We start from the raw sequence: 17,545 nt of genomic DNA, 5'->3' as shown, positions 1-17,545 counted from the left end.
CCAAATGCTGCAGTAATTTTATTAACTAAAAGACATTCAATATTAGCCTAACCACAACCATTGACTACAGTGGAACTATGCCAATGACAAGTCCTTTTGAAATCCCATCTTATGTCATTACATAAGGTTTCATTTCACTCTCTATTTTTGTCCAAGTAATCTCAGCTCATGAGCAATAATTAAAAAGTTATGGACCCTCATTCCAGAATGGATTAATACCCCTGGTCTACAGGTTCTTGGAGCTATTGGGCTCTCCAGCAGAAGCCAGAGACCAGTGAGAACCAGCTGAAGATTTATATGGGAAACTCTTAATCCTTACAGTTTGGATCTCTTCTTCAGTTATTAGAAGATACCTGATCTGGACTCTTTACATCCTAGAACATAAGTCTAGGAGACAGAAGCCAGGAACCAAATTTCAGTCTCAGCACTGTAAGTGAGCATACATTGTCACCTTGTACAAATCTCTAAATGTCAATAACTGGGATATTAAAAATGTGCCTAATGTTCTCTTTCCTAACCCAAAGGATCTTCAGAAGAGTCATGAATTAATGATTACACAATTGTTTGGAAGAATCCAGCTCTTTCTAACTGTGATGATTAAGGGAATCTTTCTATACCATGAATGGATTTTGTTTTGATAGTGAGCTATTATGTATTGTTATGAAACCTGCTGTATCATGTCAACTTGTATTCACCTTACTTACAAGGTCTTCAAACATGTTCCCACCTAAATAGGGAGAGTGGTTAATCATAAATCTTAATGAGCTTAGGGACAACAGGCTAGCTGAGAGCTAGGCAACACATGGCATCTGCCCGGGAAAGAAGTTTGGAATATTGGAAAGTTACTGGCATCAAGACAAGGAGAAAGAGAAAAAGAGGATTTAAAAATGTGTCATGGGAGCAGGCACAGGAAACGACTGAGCTTGTCTTTGTATCAGGGTGAGGGAGCAGACCTGAAGGACGTATCAAGGTCAAGAAAGACAAACCATAAACTGTGTGCCTGCCTGCCTGCCAACCACTGATGTCTTAAGGAAGCTTGCTGTTTTCTTATGATCTTAAGTGAAAAGCAAAAGTGTGTTCACAAACCTTGTGCAAAACCAATCTGTTTCCACGTGTGTTTGCTTTCATTTATCACATGCCTCCCAAAGACTAAAATTCTGTTAAAGAGGGTTTTTAAGGCATGGTGAGAATCTAAGGAGTTAAGACAGGCTTTAGGCTAGAGCTTCAGTCTCAGGAGAGGTACTAGACAGGTACCAGACATTTCAGTGCCTGGGGAACCTACAGAAGGACAATGTATGGAGTCCTATTAAGCTGCAATTTTAAAACACCCAGCAATACAGCAGCTGAAGCCTCTAACAGCAATCTGGTGAGCAGTCAAGGGGGAGTAATGCTTACTAGTAGTGGCAGTAGTACTAGCAGTAATAATGGTAATAATATTATCTCCTAAATACTAAATGCAAACACATACATTAATATTCCAAACACATCATTATAGTGGATGTATAGGTTGTGTCTAGGGCTCGTCCCTCTGCATTGCAAGATACTGCCAGGAAGTCTGATTCCTCTGACACAAGGGTTAATTAAACACATCCGGCTATTAAAACAAGGCACGAACACTGCTGTCTGGCTCAAAACTAACTTCTTCTAAACTGACAGAACCCCAGCCACAGTTGGAACCAAAAGCTAGTCCTCAAGCAAAATGAGTTTCACCAGAAACTGTTTGTTCCATCAAACACAAAAGGCTTTTCCAGAGATTAATGGATTCAGCTTGTATTTGTTTCACTGTACCCAGTTTCAGCAAGAAACATTCCTAATGGTATTTGCAACTTGAAAGATCCAAGATATTTTAAATGTTTCTGTACAGTGCCAGGATTAACACCTGTCATGGAATGTCAGGAGAAAAGTCTGCCTTGCCTCGGTTGCTAACAACACCTCTTAATTAATGTAATTTATGATAATTGACATTTTATTTCTCATAACTCATGCTATTAATTTACCTTGTGCCTTTCACTCAACTTGTCCAATTACAACAGGATGCTTAGTTAACTTTCATTCATTCTCAGGGTCTTCTCAATTTCACTTTCTGCCTCTCATGCAATGAGAAACAACATGTCACAGGGGAATTCTCAGTTCTGTAGGGCAAGTTCCAGGATCCAATTTGCAAGACTTGTAAAACATATCCACTGGATTGCTGTCTCAGAGTAGAGGTGTGTCCGGATCTCAGTTTCCCCTCTTACTCCGAGATGGAAGAAGGATCCCCTGTCTTTTTCCAGTATGCGTTACTGCCACACCTACAAATTCCACGACTCTTGTTGGAGTTAACCATGCCCCCCAAATTTTCCTGGCTAGAAGAGCCACCCATATGCAGGGAAACACATAGCCCTGTGAGGGGAGTGCTGCATTCCTGGCCCAGGGGCCCAGCTTAGGTCTCCTGTATCAATGGAGCTGGCACCATGGTGCCCTGTGGGCTGGGGTCATACCCACTGGAGGCAGGTGGGGGTGTTGGCTTGAGGCAAGTACCACCCCCTGGGCAGTACAGTTTTTGGGAGGGTAGAAAGTTTGTCAGGAGTAGAGGGGCTGGATGACTGCAAGTTGGTCACTTTATCTCCATGGAGCAGACTAACAATACTAGCTTGAGCTAAGTAGAACAGCTCAAAGATAACCCTCACCCAGTGACATAAATTCAAGATGCTTAGAAGGCACTTAGCACAGTTTAACACCCTTTCATGGGAGCGTGGACACTCCCATTTTAAGTGCCTTTAAAATAATGGTTCAAATGTAACCTGCCACACCACCCTAAGGAATTAATACCTCCAGAATGCTTTTTTCATGTACTGAAACAACAGAACAAGATTGTTCTGGGATCAGTTAAAAAGCACTGATTAGTAAGGGAACTATTTGAGGGTAAGGATCTTTCAATCTATAATGAACAAACCTTTTCATAAATTTGAGGTTTAAATTTAAGTGACACTTTGCCCACTTAAATCAGAGAATTTGTCAGGTCATCTACTCTTTACATCTCTTCCAAAATAGTTCAGAATGTCTGTAAAATATCACCATATGCAGGACAAGATAAAGAGCCATTTCTCTGCCAGAGCTGCCTCCAAGTAAAATAATAAATTAAAGCTGCTCCATTCCTACTCAGACTGTCCAAGAGCAGCTCATGCCTTTGTCCTATTTGTCCATTATCTAAGAATTTAACAACAGACTAGTTCCTGTGACTGATACTCAGCATTGGCAGCATTTGACTTTTACAACTTGAGGGGGTGGAACCTAGTACCAGATGCTCCCAGAAGCATCCTAGGTTGTTCACAGATGAAATGAGGGGCATGTGTGCACAACACTTTAAAGTGGGTTAAATACTTTTGCACTACTTTAATGGTGTTGGTGTTTGCACGCGTTGTATTGTGCAGGAAATCCAGCTGCTGTAGCAAATTCAGCGGCATAATGCGCCTTAAATAACTTGGGGTGCAGCAAATTAAAATTCCTCCGAGGAGTTTTAGTTTGCTGCCTTACAGCCGTGGAACAAAGCACCAGGCTCCGTGGAGCTCAGGGGCTCTGCAGACAGCTCTGCAGGCAGCCCGGCAGCAGCCTGGGAAGGCAGGCTCCACCCAAGAAAAGCGGTGAGCCTAATCTTTTTTTTTCCCCTGGAGCCTGCCTGCCTGCCTGAGCTGCACAGGGGCCCGGTGCTTCTCTCTGCAGCTGCGCTGCCCCCAGGACCACCCAAGCTGGGTGGCTGTAGGCAGGTGCTGCCAGGGGGAGGTACACCGCTGCCATGGAGGAAAGCACCATCCCCACCCACCCCGCAGCCCAGGGACTGCTCCACCTGCTGGCAACTCGTCCTCCCCTCCCCGCCACTGAAATGACAGATAAGTTTGGTTTGTGCACAACACGGGGGTTTAAAGAGCCCTAAATTGAAGCCATGTTTTTAAAAACCCACAGCTTCAATTTAGGGCCCCCCTTTCGCCTACACATGCCCCTAGATACTCCCAGAACAGAGAGCTGGAGGCAAGTGGGTGGAGGGGTAGGCCGTTTCCTCCTATCTCATGCAAAGTTCTTTGTGAGTACTTAGTAACCCACATTCCTGCTGTTTTGATCCATTTTGATCTGACACATTGGTTGCATGGTATTTTTTCCATTCCCAAACTGGATGAGTAATTCAGACCTAAGTCCTTGTGAGGATACTCACATCTAAAAATGTCGAAGTTTGCTTTGTGCAAATGTTTTCTAATGTTTGGCTACAGTTTGTCATTTCCCCAAACATTTCTCCTGGAAAACACATCCAGTAGGTTATTCAAAAGATGTGTAGCTAAAAAGGGCATAGACACAGCCAGAGCAAGCCTTTTTTTTTTTAATCAAGTGAATATTTTTCCTTAATCACTGTTTGATGGACATGACTACAGCTCTGTCTTGAAGCCTGTGAAAAAGTTTCTGGCAGTGTGGAGAGGCAGTTAGGAAGGCCAACCACACCTTGTCCTGCATCCACAGATGCATCTCGAGCAGGTCCAAGGAGGTGATCCTCCCCCTCTATGCGGCACTGGTCAGGCCGCAGCTGGAGTACTGCGTCCAGTTCTGGGCGCCGCACTTCAGGAGGGATGTGGACAGCATGGAGAGGGGCCAGAGGAGGCCACTCATATGATCAGGGGGCAGCAGGGCAGGCCCTATAAGGAGAGGCTATGGGACCTGAACCTGTTCAGCCTCCACAAGAGAAGGCTGAGGGGGATCTCGTGGCCTGTTATAAACTAGTCAGGGGGGATCAGCAGGCATTGGGGGAGTCCCTGTTCCCCCGAGCACTGCCAGGAGTGACCAGGAATAACGGCCACAAGCTGGCAGAGGGTAGATTTAGGTTAGATATCAGGAGGCGCTACTTCACGGTCAGGGCGGCTAGGGTCTGGAACCAGCTTCCAAGAGAAGTGGTGCAGGCTCCTACCCTGGGGGTCTTTAAGAGGAGGTTAGATGAACACCTTGCTGGGGTCGTTTGACCCCAGTACTCTTTCCTGCCATGGCAGGGGGTCAGACTCGATGATCTGCTCAGGTCCCTTCCAACCCTAGAAACTATGAAACTATGAATTTCAGTGGAAGTTGAATAAGACTTATGGGAAAGTAGTTGGAAAAAAAACAAGAGGCACATTCTGGGACGTATATTTTTTGTGGGTCATGTCTTTTATTGGATGAACTGCATGGTTGGGAGAGATTTAGAAAAGCTTTTGGGCACAAAGTGAGAGTGTATCTGAATGCTTGTCTCTCCCAATCTCTCCCAACCATGCTGTCCAGTAAAAAACTATTAAAAAATCCTTGCTTCTTACCTATGTTTCGGATCACCACAGCTACAACACTGCTCCAACGCTACTTGAAGCAATGATTTTCTGATCCTTGAGCCATAATGACACATGCAGAATTTGCTCAGTCTTCAAATTTTAAAAAGTAGATTAAACCATGAAGAAAAAAGATGATGGATTAAGACTATTAACTCAGGAGGAGATACTGGTGCTTTAACTTTGATATAACCTTCCCTCATCAGAAGCAAATTAACAATTTGAATACTGCCTTGCTTTGCCTAACCTCCACTATGTGGGAACTGAGGCAAAAATGCACCTCTACTGATGCTTTATTCTTATATGTTAAACTGCTTTGGAGTTGTAGACCTGCAAAGGCTTAAAAGAGCATCTCTGAATACCTCCACTACAAAGGACCTACATTTGCATTCAGCTGCAAAGCTGAATTTAGGTTTTCATTGATTTCCAATTAATTTAGCAGCTTGTTTACAGATTAATACTCTGTGTGTGATGTTACATGCAAAATTTTGGTGGAGACATTGAGAAGCAAATTGGCTCACATTATTGTCCGGGGGGGACAGTGTACTTGGTTTTGGTGACACCACTGATCCATTTGCCTTGCACCAAATAGCACACTCCATAGTGGAAGACAGTTGTATTGATATCAGGGTTCTTTCCCTGACAAGATATGTTTTGTACTTAATGTTAACTGAGCAATTGCAGGATTCAAATCAGTTCTGATTTGTGTCTGTATATGCAGCCTAACAGCTTCCGCAGTCCCTGAGAGTGGGAGGGAGCACATCAAGGTAACATTCTTCCCTACCCTCCCTTCCACCTACACACATATTTTCTGGGCCATTTATTTTTCCCTATACCACATAAAGAGAAGTATATAGCCCATTATCATACAGGTAGTATAGTGGCGATAGGAAAGTGTATTTATGTCACATCTAACCAGACAAATATGTAGACTATGCGCAGAACATCTATAAAGCTTGCTGTGACATGCACTTATGTTGTATTAATTTACACATGTTTTCAAGGACTGTATGCATTAGTTTATGCAGAAATGACACATATAATACAGAATTGCACATTGAAGCAAAACCTTCTCAAGATGCAATTGTTCTCCTATGCCTAAGGCTACCTTTTCATTTAGTGAGGGGAACATACCCAGCAGCCCAATCTTTTAGTCTCCATGGGGTGATATCTTTATTATGCTCCATTTGTTAAAGTTATATACATTATAATGTGAAACTGCTGCAGAGAGTGTGAAAAGGGCACTTCCATATTGGCTGTAAAGGGAATACAATGTGTTTTAAGTGCATTTTTATGCTTTAGCAGAGATTTCTGTGAGACTATAAATCAGAGAAAGCTCAGCATTGTATAAACACAAATTAAAATGTGCCAAACTAATAATTAGAAACTCCATCTTAAGCGTAGGGGGGGAAGGGAGAAAAATAGAAGTGTTGCTAAATTTTATTTCTTAATGGAACATAATAATCAAGTAAACAATTTCAAGCAATTATTTTCAGTGTTTTAGGCATCACTCCAGATTTGTCTGGTAGAGAGCACAGGACAAGAGGTCAAGGAGAACTAGGTTTTGTTTGCATCTCAGCTACTAACTTATCGAGTGATGTTGAGGAAGTCATTTAGTTTAATTGTGCTTCACTCCCCACATGACTTGTAAAATACGGTGACATGATACTGGCCTATCTCACAAGATCTTCTAAGGCTTAATGAACTAAGAGTGTGGGCATCCTTACAAGATCCAAGATAGTAAGTGCTGGAGAAAGTATTATTGAATTATTAAACATAAAGATCAAGCTACTAAGTCAAATCTCTCTAGCTGAATTTTTTGAGCTTGACAACAAAACAGTGAACAATACAATGGCTGGTCACAGAAGTCCCTTGGAGCAGAGGACTAAAAGGCAAGGTATAGACATGGGCTGTACTGGCAAAGTGACTGCAAATAAAAAAGTAGAGATAAATGGTCATTCTTCAGCATGGCATAAGGTTAAAAGAAGGTTAGATGGATTGTTCTCATTTTCCAGGAAAAGATGATACACACTGATGGCCTATGCAGTTTTAAAAGTCAGCAAGTTTAAATCTGGTAGAAAGGAAGCACATTCTTCTGAATAAAACAATCTGTGCAATTTACTGCCACATGATATCACTAAAAGAAAAGCTTAAGAAGATTCAAGAAATGAACTGAACATTTATATGGAAATAAAACTATCCACAATTACATTAGGAATAATAAAAGGATTATTACTCCTAATGCTTCAGGATATAAAGCAACCACTAACTGATGAGCAGAGGAAGAAACTCCTCTTTTGAATAGTTTCCACTACTGATCAGTGTCAGACAGAGGCCAGGTACAGTCATTACACTTTTACTGGTATAAATGATCAGAAACCAGTCTACACCTGTAACAGGACATAGACTGGTTTAAAAATGGCAGAACCTGGTCTAAACTTTGTCCCCCTACCACCAAGGGGCAAGCGTGTCTTCTGTTTGCTACTGATCTAAACTATGCTGCTTACAGAAAGCCGCATAACTTAGATCGGCACCGTCTTGGGCTTTTTGAATGTCTAACCAGCATGAGTTCTGGACTACATGGACCACTGATCCCATACAAACCATCCTAGCTTTCCTAATGGCAAGCAGCATCCTTCTGTGTGCTAATAGACAGGTAGTCTGGAACTGAATGCGCTTTTCTCTCACATCTTTTTCAAGAGAAAGACCTATGTTAGCAATGGAAGTGTCCCGGAGTTGGCTGGCTTTGGTTTTCAAGGAATTCTAGGATCTTTACCTTCTGATTCTTCACTGAGAAATTCATAAAAGCCAGAGGAGACAGCAAGAAACAAAGATAATCCTCACTACTATCCCGCTCAGATGACACTATCAACGAGCTGATAAAACTGCATCAAGCATAGAAAAGATAGATAAGGAACACAATGGGAAGGGTTAAATGACATAGTCAGGGATTGCCTAATGACAGTTTAGCTCTTGCTAAACTCCAATACAATCAGAGGGCTTATTTAATAAGACACCTTCACTAGGCAGATGGAACACATCAATAAGGCTTTTGTGGGAGGTGGTACATGACAACCCACACTTTCCCCAAGTCTAGCCACATTTATTGTTCCCTCCCTTTCACTCACAGAAATACCAGCTTTTAATAGGTCCTACACAAAACAGAACAGCATTTGCATACTATCCATGATCAGGGCAAGCAATCCAGCTTTGGTTTTGCAGGTTCTGAAGGACAAGTGGAAATTTGGTGTTAGTCAGGCTGGTTAGGGTTAGGGTTATAAGGAGTGCAGGTCTCACCAGCTTTTAGTAAGAGGATGCTTTAATGGCATCAGGGCTGAGTTGGACATTTGACATAGCAGTTACAATCTTATACTGAATGTTGATATTTAAAATCTGGACAAGGATATGAATCTGCCATTGTAAAGTCTATTCCACCATACCCACATTGAGCCCCTTACTTTGTATGCAGTCTCACTGAACGTGAGTGGGAAGTGCTGGCCTCAAGCTAAGCAGCTAAACCAAGAAAAATGTGAAGCTTAGGTCTCTTTTGGAGAAAGCAAAGCTCTGTGTTAATAAATAACTTCAGCAGCGTGGCTCTGTGGAAAGGGTAAATGCAGGTTGATTACTTGTCCTCACTAAAACATCTCTTATGCTGGGTGTGGCTATTATTGTCTTTCCAGTGGATTTCCCCTTAGAGGCACCTAAATTATGAAGTCATAGCCTCCAGGCCAAGAACAGAACCATTGACACTTAGATCCTCCAATGCTCTAAATTAGCCCTAGATCCAGGTAAGTGCAGAAGGAACAAAAGGATGCTGTAGTTATGCGAAGGAGAGTCAGTGACTCATGTTTAATATGTTTGCTCAGCCTGTATGCTTTTGGGATGAACCAAGATTAGCAGAGGAAAATGGCCTTTTTATTTCCCTTTTATTGTGTTTACTATCATCTAGTACTATTAAGCTTATTAAATCTAGGGAGATTCAGCATATCAATAAAGAGGTGCCTGTCATACAATGGTTTTGCAAAGTTTTCATCCAGAGCTTGGCATAAACAGTGAAACAATTGTTTTTTCCCTATCTCTTCCCAATGAATGGCATGCCATCTTAGACCTCAAATGTGTCCCATTCCTCCCACAATTGACTCAGGCTCTGGACATTGGGCAACATGTCCACTGCAGCTCCCCCTTTCAGTTATTGTGTCAGGAAACGCCACTGTTCCTTTTTCACTTCCATAATGAAAAATGAAAGTGGGCTGTTCTCATTTCATTTTCATGAACTGCCCCAGCCTCTATGCAACTAAGTTTACATCTGTGCATTCTTCACAATGCAGTTTTACACCCCAGAGAAAACATTTGCTTAATTAGTTGTTGCTCACCGTGCTCAGAAGGGCTGCTTGTCCTCTTGTTGCCGTGTTCAAAACAGCACGAGTGAGGCAGGCAGGCAGTAGCAAGAGCAGCTCCGTGCAATCAGCTCTTCCAGGCCAGTTCACGCAGTGGCTGTGGCTGGACTTGTAATGCTTCAAAGGGCAAAGAGAAAAGGGAAGGGCTCAGGATGTGATATCATACACTTGTTCTGAAAACAAGGAAACCGCCAGAGATAACTGAAACGTCAACCACTCCGGAGCCTCAGGTTGGATAATACTGGAAAATGACTTCTTTGTTTTTCCTCCCTTCTCCCCTCCAGATGCCTCCCAGGAATAGTTACAATAACTCAAGACGATATTCAAGATATCACTATAATGAGTCTGAAAGGTACATAAGCAATTCAGCTGCTAGTTAGCAAGAACTGTATCTTTCTTTCCTGTTTCCAGTGTTTGTTGTCCTTACTCACCATACTGCATCCAATCTTAGGGCTGGATTTTGCTATTGGATCCATGCAGGTAGACCCTCCCATCTGCTCAGGGCCCTGCTGGGCTTGCGCCACATCAGCGGCAGGTCTCTGGGAGCAGGGGACTGAGCATGCCCTGCCCACCTGAGTCTAGAGACTTGCATCAGAGCTGGACATTTCCTAGTAAGACTGCAATGGACCCATCCTCAGCACTCACTGTTGAGTCTTGGTCTCTGGTGGGACTAAGAGCAGGCACTGGGGATGAGGCCAGAGCTGCCTCCCAGGCTCCAGTGGACTCAGGTGGCCCAGGTGTGATCAGCAGCCTGCTTCACAAGACCAGCTGACCCAATCTACACCAACCTGCTGACTCTCAGGGAGGCAGAGCGATCAATTCACTTGCTGGACTATGACCTCATTCTTTGTTTCATCTTTCTCAGTGAAGGTGCTGAAGGTTTCTCAAGCACCTGGGCAATTTTAGGAGCCTAAATCCCACTTTCAGAAGTGCCGTGCGACATGGACAATTTGCCACAGGAGAAAGTGGGGAAACAATTTACTGCAGTGGTGCCCAACTCATCTGGCCCCATGGGCCCATTGAGTGGCTTGGAGCCAGAGTCAGAGCACAGGGCTATGTCATCTGGTCCTCACAGCTGGAATCTGGCAGAGGTGTTAATTGCTGCGGCTCCCACGGCTATGGCAGCTATCGCTCCTCCTGCGGCCAGTTTTCTGGTCCTGCGAGCCAGATAATACAGCTTCACACTCCGATTAGCACTACGCCCACTCTCCACGCTGCTCAGTTTCCAGACCTGCGATGAGCCTTGCAGGCTAAGGGACATGGATCCATTGGCTGTATTGTAGCAATGCTGATTTTCTACATCGGCTACTCCACAGTAGTAAGTGGAAATTGGAGCTAAACTTCAGTGTCATAGCTCTTGATGAGAAAGACGAGTTGCCAGAGTTTAATTTCCACCTACACTGGGGTAAGAGTGCACCTGGGACACTTACAGCAGAGGAGCAGATGAGTGGCAAATAATCCCCACTCCCTTTTACAAGTGGCAAGTTGGTTGTATGTCCATAATTTTAGACAAATAGGCTGCTAAGTTCCTGTGAAAGTCAACTTAACTTTGTGAAGATTTGGATCCACCTTGTGCCCTGGACAAATTTCTAAGTGTAATCCCCTACTTAAAAAAACCCCCAAAACAAAACAAAACCCCCAAACCCTTAATAATACCACATCATTATAGTCTTTTTCTCAGCTTATCATCAGTTATATCCTTTAAGATCAGGATAAGTAAGTTTTTAAAGGAAAGTAGATACTAAGTCACTCATTTTTCTCTCCAGTTGTCAGGATACCCCTATTTACATAATCTCAAGTAGGACCATCATGTAAAAGCAATATATCTTCATTGAGGCCATAAGATGTTTTCCATGCTGCTTGGTGTGACTAAATATTCTGCCACTGCATTGGACATGCCTTCCATATCTCCTTCATACGTTTGCAGCTCTTGTTTAGGTAGGTTTCCGTTGGAGTTGATCTCTGGATTTCAGTTCATCTACCGTTAAAGTTACTTACCAGGAGCAGGTTCCCGTTGTCATGCCCTTTTATTGCCTTTGTGTTCATTTCCAGAGCTCTGCTTCCGACTGTCAAGGCATTTCAGAAGCCAGGTCCTTGGTGCATTTCAGAATTGATTAGACATTAGACCAACCCTCTGTTTTGGTTTGTACAGCAGGGTGTTACTGTTTTCAGTCCCATTGTTCAAAGGAGGCCCTATGGTGCCAGGTTTCTTGCTCGGTTTGTGCTCCGTGCCAGTGGAAATCATAGCCTTTCAATTTCAGGAACTCGCCTGTTTCATTTAAGAGGACAGTAAAGAACAATGGCTTATAGCCTAATAATAATAATTAGCCAGATGCTGCTATTATTAATGCAAGCTTAAGCAGTTGTTGATAAATTGCCTAAAGAAACTTTTCCAAAACGCTAATAATCAGTAAAAACAAAACTGCAACACACAAACATTTTGGCTTTAAAACCCTTTGCAGTTAGTTTTGGGGGCTGTTCCAATTGTTTCCATTTCAGAATGGAGGATTAGTCATCTTCGGCTACCCTTGGGCTTTGAGCAAGAGAGGCTGAGAACACATTTAGTAAACTAGATCCTGAGGTACAAGGGTGATGGATCCGGTATAGACCTAGACAAACAGCTACATGGACATCCCCTCAAGGTGAACAGGAAAGCTCCCCTGCAGAAATCACTGCTGAATTTCCCCTTCCCCTCCCCACACCTTGATTTTTAATAGTCGTATAACACCACTATATGCAGCTGCCCTTACTAAGCAATGTCCTGCCTTAAGCAACTGCCCCAAAATAGCCCCAAGTGTCCTGAGCCCAATTCTATTCTCAGTTACACATTGATTTTACGTCTGTGTGAGTCTGACCTGATTTACCCTGGCGTAAGCAAGATTAAAATCAGACCAAATCTATTTCTGCTCCATTTTTATTAGGCCACTTCTGTCCTGGCAACCCGAGGCTGTTGGTCCCTTGCCTCATTTCCTCAGGGTCTCTCTTTGTCTTCTTTTCTTGAGCAGAAGAGCCTCTTTCTCCAAAGTCCTTGTGAGTTTCTTCTTCTCCCCATCTCCCTCAAGCTCTGCCTTCACTAGAACTTGACCTTACAGCTGGCCCTTGCCTTAATGTGCAAGTTATTATTTCTGTAAACCTCTGACTGATCACTGTAACAAAGAGAGGCACTGTATGGACCCTGCTGCTTGATGTGCTGTGATGGACTTATTTATAAAGGTACACTATTTAAATGGCAAGAGAGTAGGAGCATCTTAGATTTCAAGAGCATGTGAAGTCAGTCCCTATGAAAAGGTGACCTGTGAGTCTTTTTCTGGGTCCTGGGCACCTTCTGTCATTATTAGATACAAGATTTGCATGTGGATATTCTAAGCGGTACCTGGGTCGGTCTTAAGTATTAGGGATGAGGGTGAGAGGGAACCACAGCAGGTGGGAATGGGGAAGAAGGAGCTTCTAGTGGTATGGAAAGCAGTAAGACAGTGCAGATGAGGATGGAGGGGGAGATGATCATGGAAGGGAAGGAACCACCATATTGTGGGTAAGAGTCTTCTCAGAGGTTGAGGAAGACTGTGGGTGGGAGAATTACTTGGACACCATGGAGCCATAATTAAAATGGTGACTACATACTGCATACAAGTTATAGCTCATATCCCTACAGAAATCACTACTAACGTAATCACAGGAAATCTCTTGAGAATGGCTGGCACATAAAGTGATCTTGCATGTCATGCAACTTCATCAGGTTCCTTAAACAATGCCAGCTGGTTAGAGTACTCTTTGCTCTTAAAATGACTGCTAAGACTTTTCTGTACCCTGTTAAACAGCGTGTGTGTTCTGCTTCAGAGGCAGCTGGATTTCATTAGTGAGTGATCTCAGTCCTGTGGCTTATATATACACAACAGGGTGTGACTTCTCTGTCACTCCAAATTAATATTGCAAGTAATTCTGCTGCAGTCCTTTGGGTGGGAGGGTGCTCTATAACAGCATTTCTCAGCCCATGGGTCGCAACCCAAAAGTGGGCCACAAGACTATATGAGATGGTCATGAACAAACTTTAAAAATGGATTTCCTATAAAGGAGAAAAATGTGGGGAACCATGGCTTTTCCCTTGAAGGTTGGTGAAGATCCAGCCAGCAAGGGGCTGCTTGGGGCCCCCCAGCCCCCTCCTGCCCCCCGCTGCTGCCCCACAAACTGGGGGTTGGGACCCGGGGACAGTGGTTTGTGAGTGAGGGTCAGTGGGTTGGGACTGGCCATCGACGCTTACAAATGGGTCCTGGTACAAAATTTTGAGAATCACTGCTCTATAACACCACAAGTCATGGCTGAAATAGAAACAATCAGAAATAGTACATATTTAGCAGTGAGCAGTAAAAGGTGCAAATTTACCAACACTTACTTTTTATGAATATATAAAGCTTAAATTGGAAAAGGAATCCTTTTTCCTTCCTAGTAATTTCTGTGCTCAGGAGAATTCAGTGCAATGGTGCTAAAATTGCTTTCGGGCATCCTGAAGCAACCCTTAGAGAATCTGCCGAGTCAGCAGCAAACCTGACGTGGGATGCAGCTGTCTGCAAATAGTGCAAAGGACTTCGCTCTCACTGCCGCAGCCAGGCACTAGAGAGTGCGTGTGGTCCCCAGGAATTTAGAGTAGCAGAGGGAAATATTATGCTTAAGGATCTTTAAATAATAAATCATACTTAGCACTGTAAACACATTAACTAATTAATCCTCACAAAACCCTTGTGAAGTAGAGGACTGTGTCTGTGTGACAGATGGAGAAACACAGCCGGAAAGGGCTAAATTCATGCCATGGCCTTCACCAGCTTCTCTTGGAGTCATTGCTGACGGAGAAAAGCCTGCCAGAAAGCAAGCCTGCCGTTGCAGACAGCAGTGAAACCTTCCTTCTCCTAACATGGGGAGGGATAGGAGGTCAGATGTGTTGCAGAAGGTGGTGCTGGTAGCACTCCTGTAGAGCACCCCTTTGGATGCCCCCACCTGCAATAAATTCCAGTGGGGACAGGGCATTGTAGTCCTGCTTTTTTGGGTTGAATTACCATGACTGACACGCTACAGCACCAGGGCCAGGGACTGTATTAAAAGGACAAAGCCCTCACTCTCCATTAGGTCTAAACTGCAGTGGGACACAAGGGACTGGGAGCCTCAGAGAGGCAGTTGTATTTACTTCAGCTCTGGCTGCCAGGCCCTAGCCCAGAGCACTGGAGGCCTAATCTAATTTCTGCTGGTGCAATGGAATTTATACCTGCAAGTGCTCACGTGCCCTGAGGCTTGGGCTCATCACAAACCCATTGCATCTGTGACCTGTCTCAGACAGGCTCCAGTCTGACCCCAAGACATCATCATCATTTGGTGCAGAGTGCCAGGTACCCTGGCTCCTCCCTCAGGGGAAGTTCTGTGGTCCAACAACTTTAAATTCACTTTGTGCTGTTCCTATTAGTTTCAGCAATCCGGCCTTAAGCAAACACAACCAGGCTTTGACAGAGCCAGGCATAAAAACCAACTGTCCTTAGTCTTAACTCTGTGGTCAGACCATGCTGCCTGTCTCTCTTCAGACTGCTAAGTGTACAAACCAGCAGCAACTAATTATCATGGCCAAGTCTGCACCAGTTTTGCAGAAAGACTTCCCCCCCACCACAGCCTCCTTGGCTGGAGTAGTTTGTTTGCTCGCCAACTAAAACAGGCTCAATTCTTCCTCTGCCCCTACCAGGAAACATGTAGTTTCAATGTTGTTAGCAATAGGGTTTTTGTGGCCACAAGCTACAGATAGCATAAACAAAGATAACAAGTAGTGGGGGTGGAGGGGGAAGCTCTTTTGGAAACTCCCTTCACTATAAATTCTTCTTGAAAGATATTTCTTGCCACAAATCTCAGGACACCTAGGACTTCCAAGTTGTCACAGTGCAGCACATACTGCAGCCATCCAACATTTTGTGACAGAACGGACTATATCATTTACCATCTCAGGCTCCTACTAATTTTACTGTCACCCAGTCCTTTGCTCAGTTCTGAAGTTATCCCATAGAGTTTACATAGCCCCTTCTCCCAGTATGAAACCCTGGATTACAGCTCCATCCTGCTCCCTTTGCCATCCTACATATTGGGGCATGGAGTTCAGAGAGTTGACAGCCTAAATTCACTCCAAGACAAGAATGACCATCCTAAATTTACCCTGGCACAACGTCAGTGGAGGATGGCTCTGTACTGAGTGGATTCAACCAGCAGCTCCCTGGCTTCTAAACCAGCTGGGCTGGAAAAGAAGTGTGTCCCTGGGCTTATAGGTACTCTAGGCTGGGTTCACAATCCTCGCCTGAGCCCTTCCTTGGGATGTGGGACCTTGCAGTCCTGCCCCACTAGATCCTGGAACCAGTGTGTCTGAATGCCACAGGCCTCCACATCATCCCAAGACTTCCAGTTTAAGCCCTGGAGAGACAATGTGACAGGAAGGCAAGGAACACAGGTTTAGCAGATGAGTTTCTTTGCCAGGGACTTTACTTCTAGAAAAGCAGTAGACAGCACTGCCCTCCCTAGCCTGAAATCATCTTTTCTATAACTCTGAGAGCTTGTCAGCATTTCAGGCTAGGCAGAAGCTCTCCTAAATTTCATGAGGCAACAGCCTGCCTTGTCTCTGCAGAGAAGCAGCCTTCCTTAAATGCAATCTCCACTCCCTAGCAGAGCCTTTGTCCTGCTCCATGCCTGCATCCAAATTATCTAGTGCTATTTATACAGACTTTAGCCCCTTTCTCCTGTAAGGGTTCTATATATTCTACATATAGAATAAAAGATATTCTATATATTCTATATAAAGAGGGTTTTTTCCCATGGAGTTGAGCCAGAAGTCGAGAGAATCAAAACTGATGGCCCTAGACTGGTCTGCAGCTTCTCAGCCAGACAGAAGACAGGCTAGATTTGCACCTTCTAGATAACTATTAGAGATGCATAGCTTCAGCTTTCATAAACAGCAGACTTTCTTCATCAGAGGCTGTGAACAGACTGCAGGAAGCAGAGCTGCTAAATATAAGTCAGAGTCTTTCAGCTTCATGTCAGGCACTGTCCCTGGGCTGAGCAACCATCCAGAATGCTGCAAGACAGACAGACAGACCGAGTCAGGGTTAGGCTTGGCTTTCCACAGTGAATACATATAGGCAATTAGCACACAATAGGGAAGACAGAGGAGAAAGAGAAAACAGACTCACAAAACAAACCGGAATCCACAATTTAATTCAGACATGTTGCATTCTTATGAGATGCACCTCATTTTCAGAAACAAAACCTGACTGGATACCATAAAATACCAGCTAGTGAAGGAAAGAAGGAGAAAAACATGACTGGATTCTCCATTACTGTTCAGATGCTCATTTGCAGAGTTTGCTGTCTGTAAATAGTTAAGAAGGGAAAATGTTACAGAAAGGAGGGTTTTCTCATTTAGTTGCTACTTGCAGTTATTTTAAGTCATTACAAATTATCAGTGAGCACAAAGTCTAATCAATCACACCCTAGAGCTACCAAACAAAACATGAGAAGAGAATGAGAGGAAAATTTAACAGCATCTCTACAGAAGAAAAATACATCCCGTTATGTGCTTGGAATCCTTCAACACAATCAAACTGTATCTCAGTCGGTTGGGTATGGTATTCTTTAGCTTCATTTACCAAGGGCAAATAATCTGCCATGCTAAATAGTCCTCCTTTGCATGAATAACACTTTTCCTTGTAGTTCATTATTCAGCCAATAGATGTCTGGATACCACAAAGAGCTCCAAACGTGGTGTCACCCTTGGTAAACGGAGACAAAGTTTGCACTTGATCTTTGTAGAAGCTTGTT

The 17,545-nt window shown here is 43.7% G+C and overlaps 1 protein-coding gene across 1 annotated transcript in view; it reads right to left on the bottom strand.

The window, feature by feature from the left end:
- Positions 1-9,835, bottom strand: part of RALB (RAS like proto-oncogene B) — a 62,140-nt gene extending 52,305 nt beyond the window's left edge. The window contains exon 1 of the mRNA XM_019554115.1: positions 9,689-9,835. The gene's annotated coding sequence lies outside the window, so the exon portion shown is untranslated. The remainder of the gene's footprint in view (positions 1-9,688) is intronic.
- Between the last annotated feature and the right edge of the window lie 7,710 nt (positions 9,836-17,545).

Source organism: Crocodylus porosus, unplaced genomic scaffold (genome assembly GCF_001723895.1).
Source record: "Crocodylus porosus isolate Cpor-Errol unplaced genomic scaffold, CroPor_comp1, whole genome shotgun sequence".
Taxonomy (NCBI): domain Eukaryota; kingdom Metazoa; phylum Chordata; order Crocodylia; family Crocodylidae; genus Crocodylus; species Crocodylus porosus.
The sequence above is the reverse complement of the archived record's forward strand: the minus strand, read 5'-3'. Positions and strand labels throughout refer to the sequence as shown.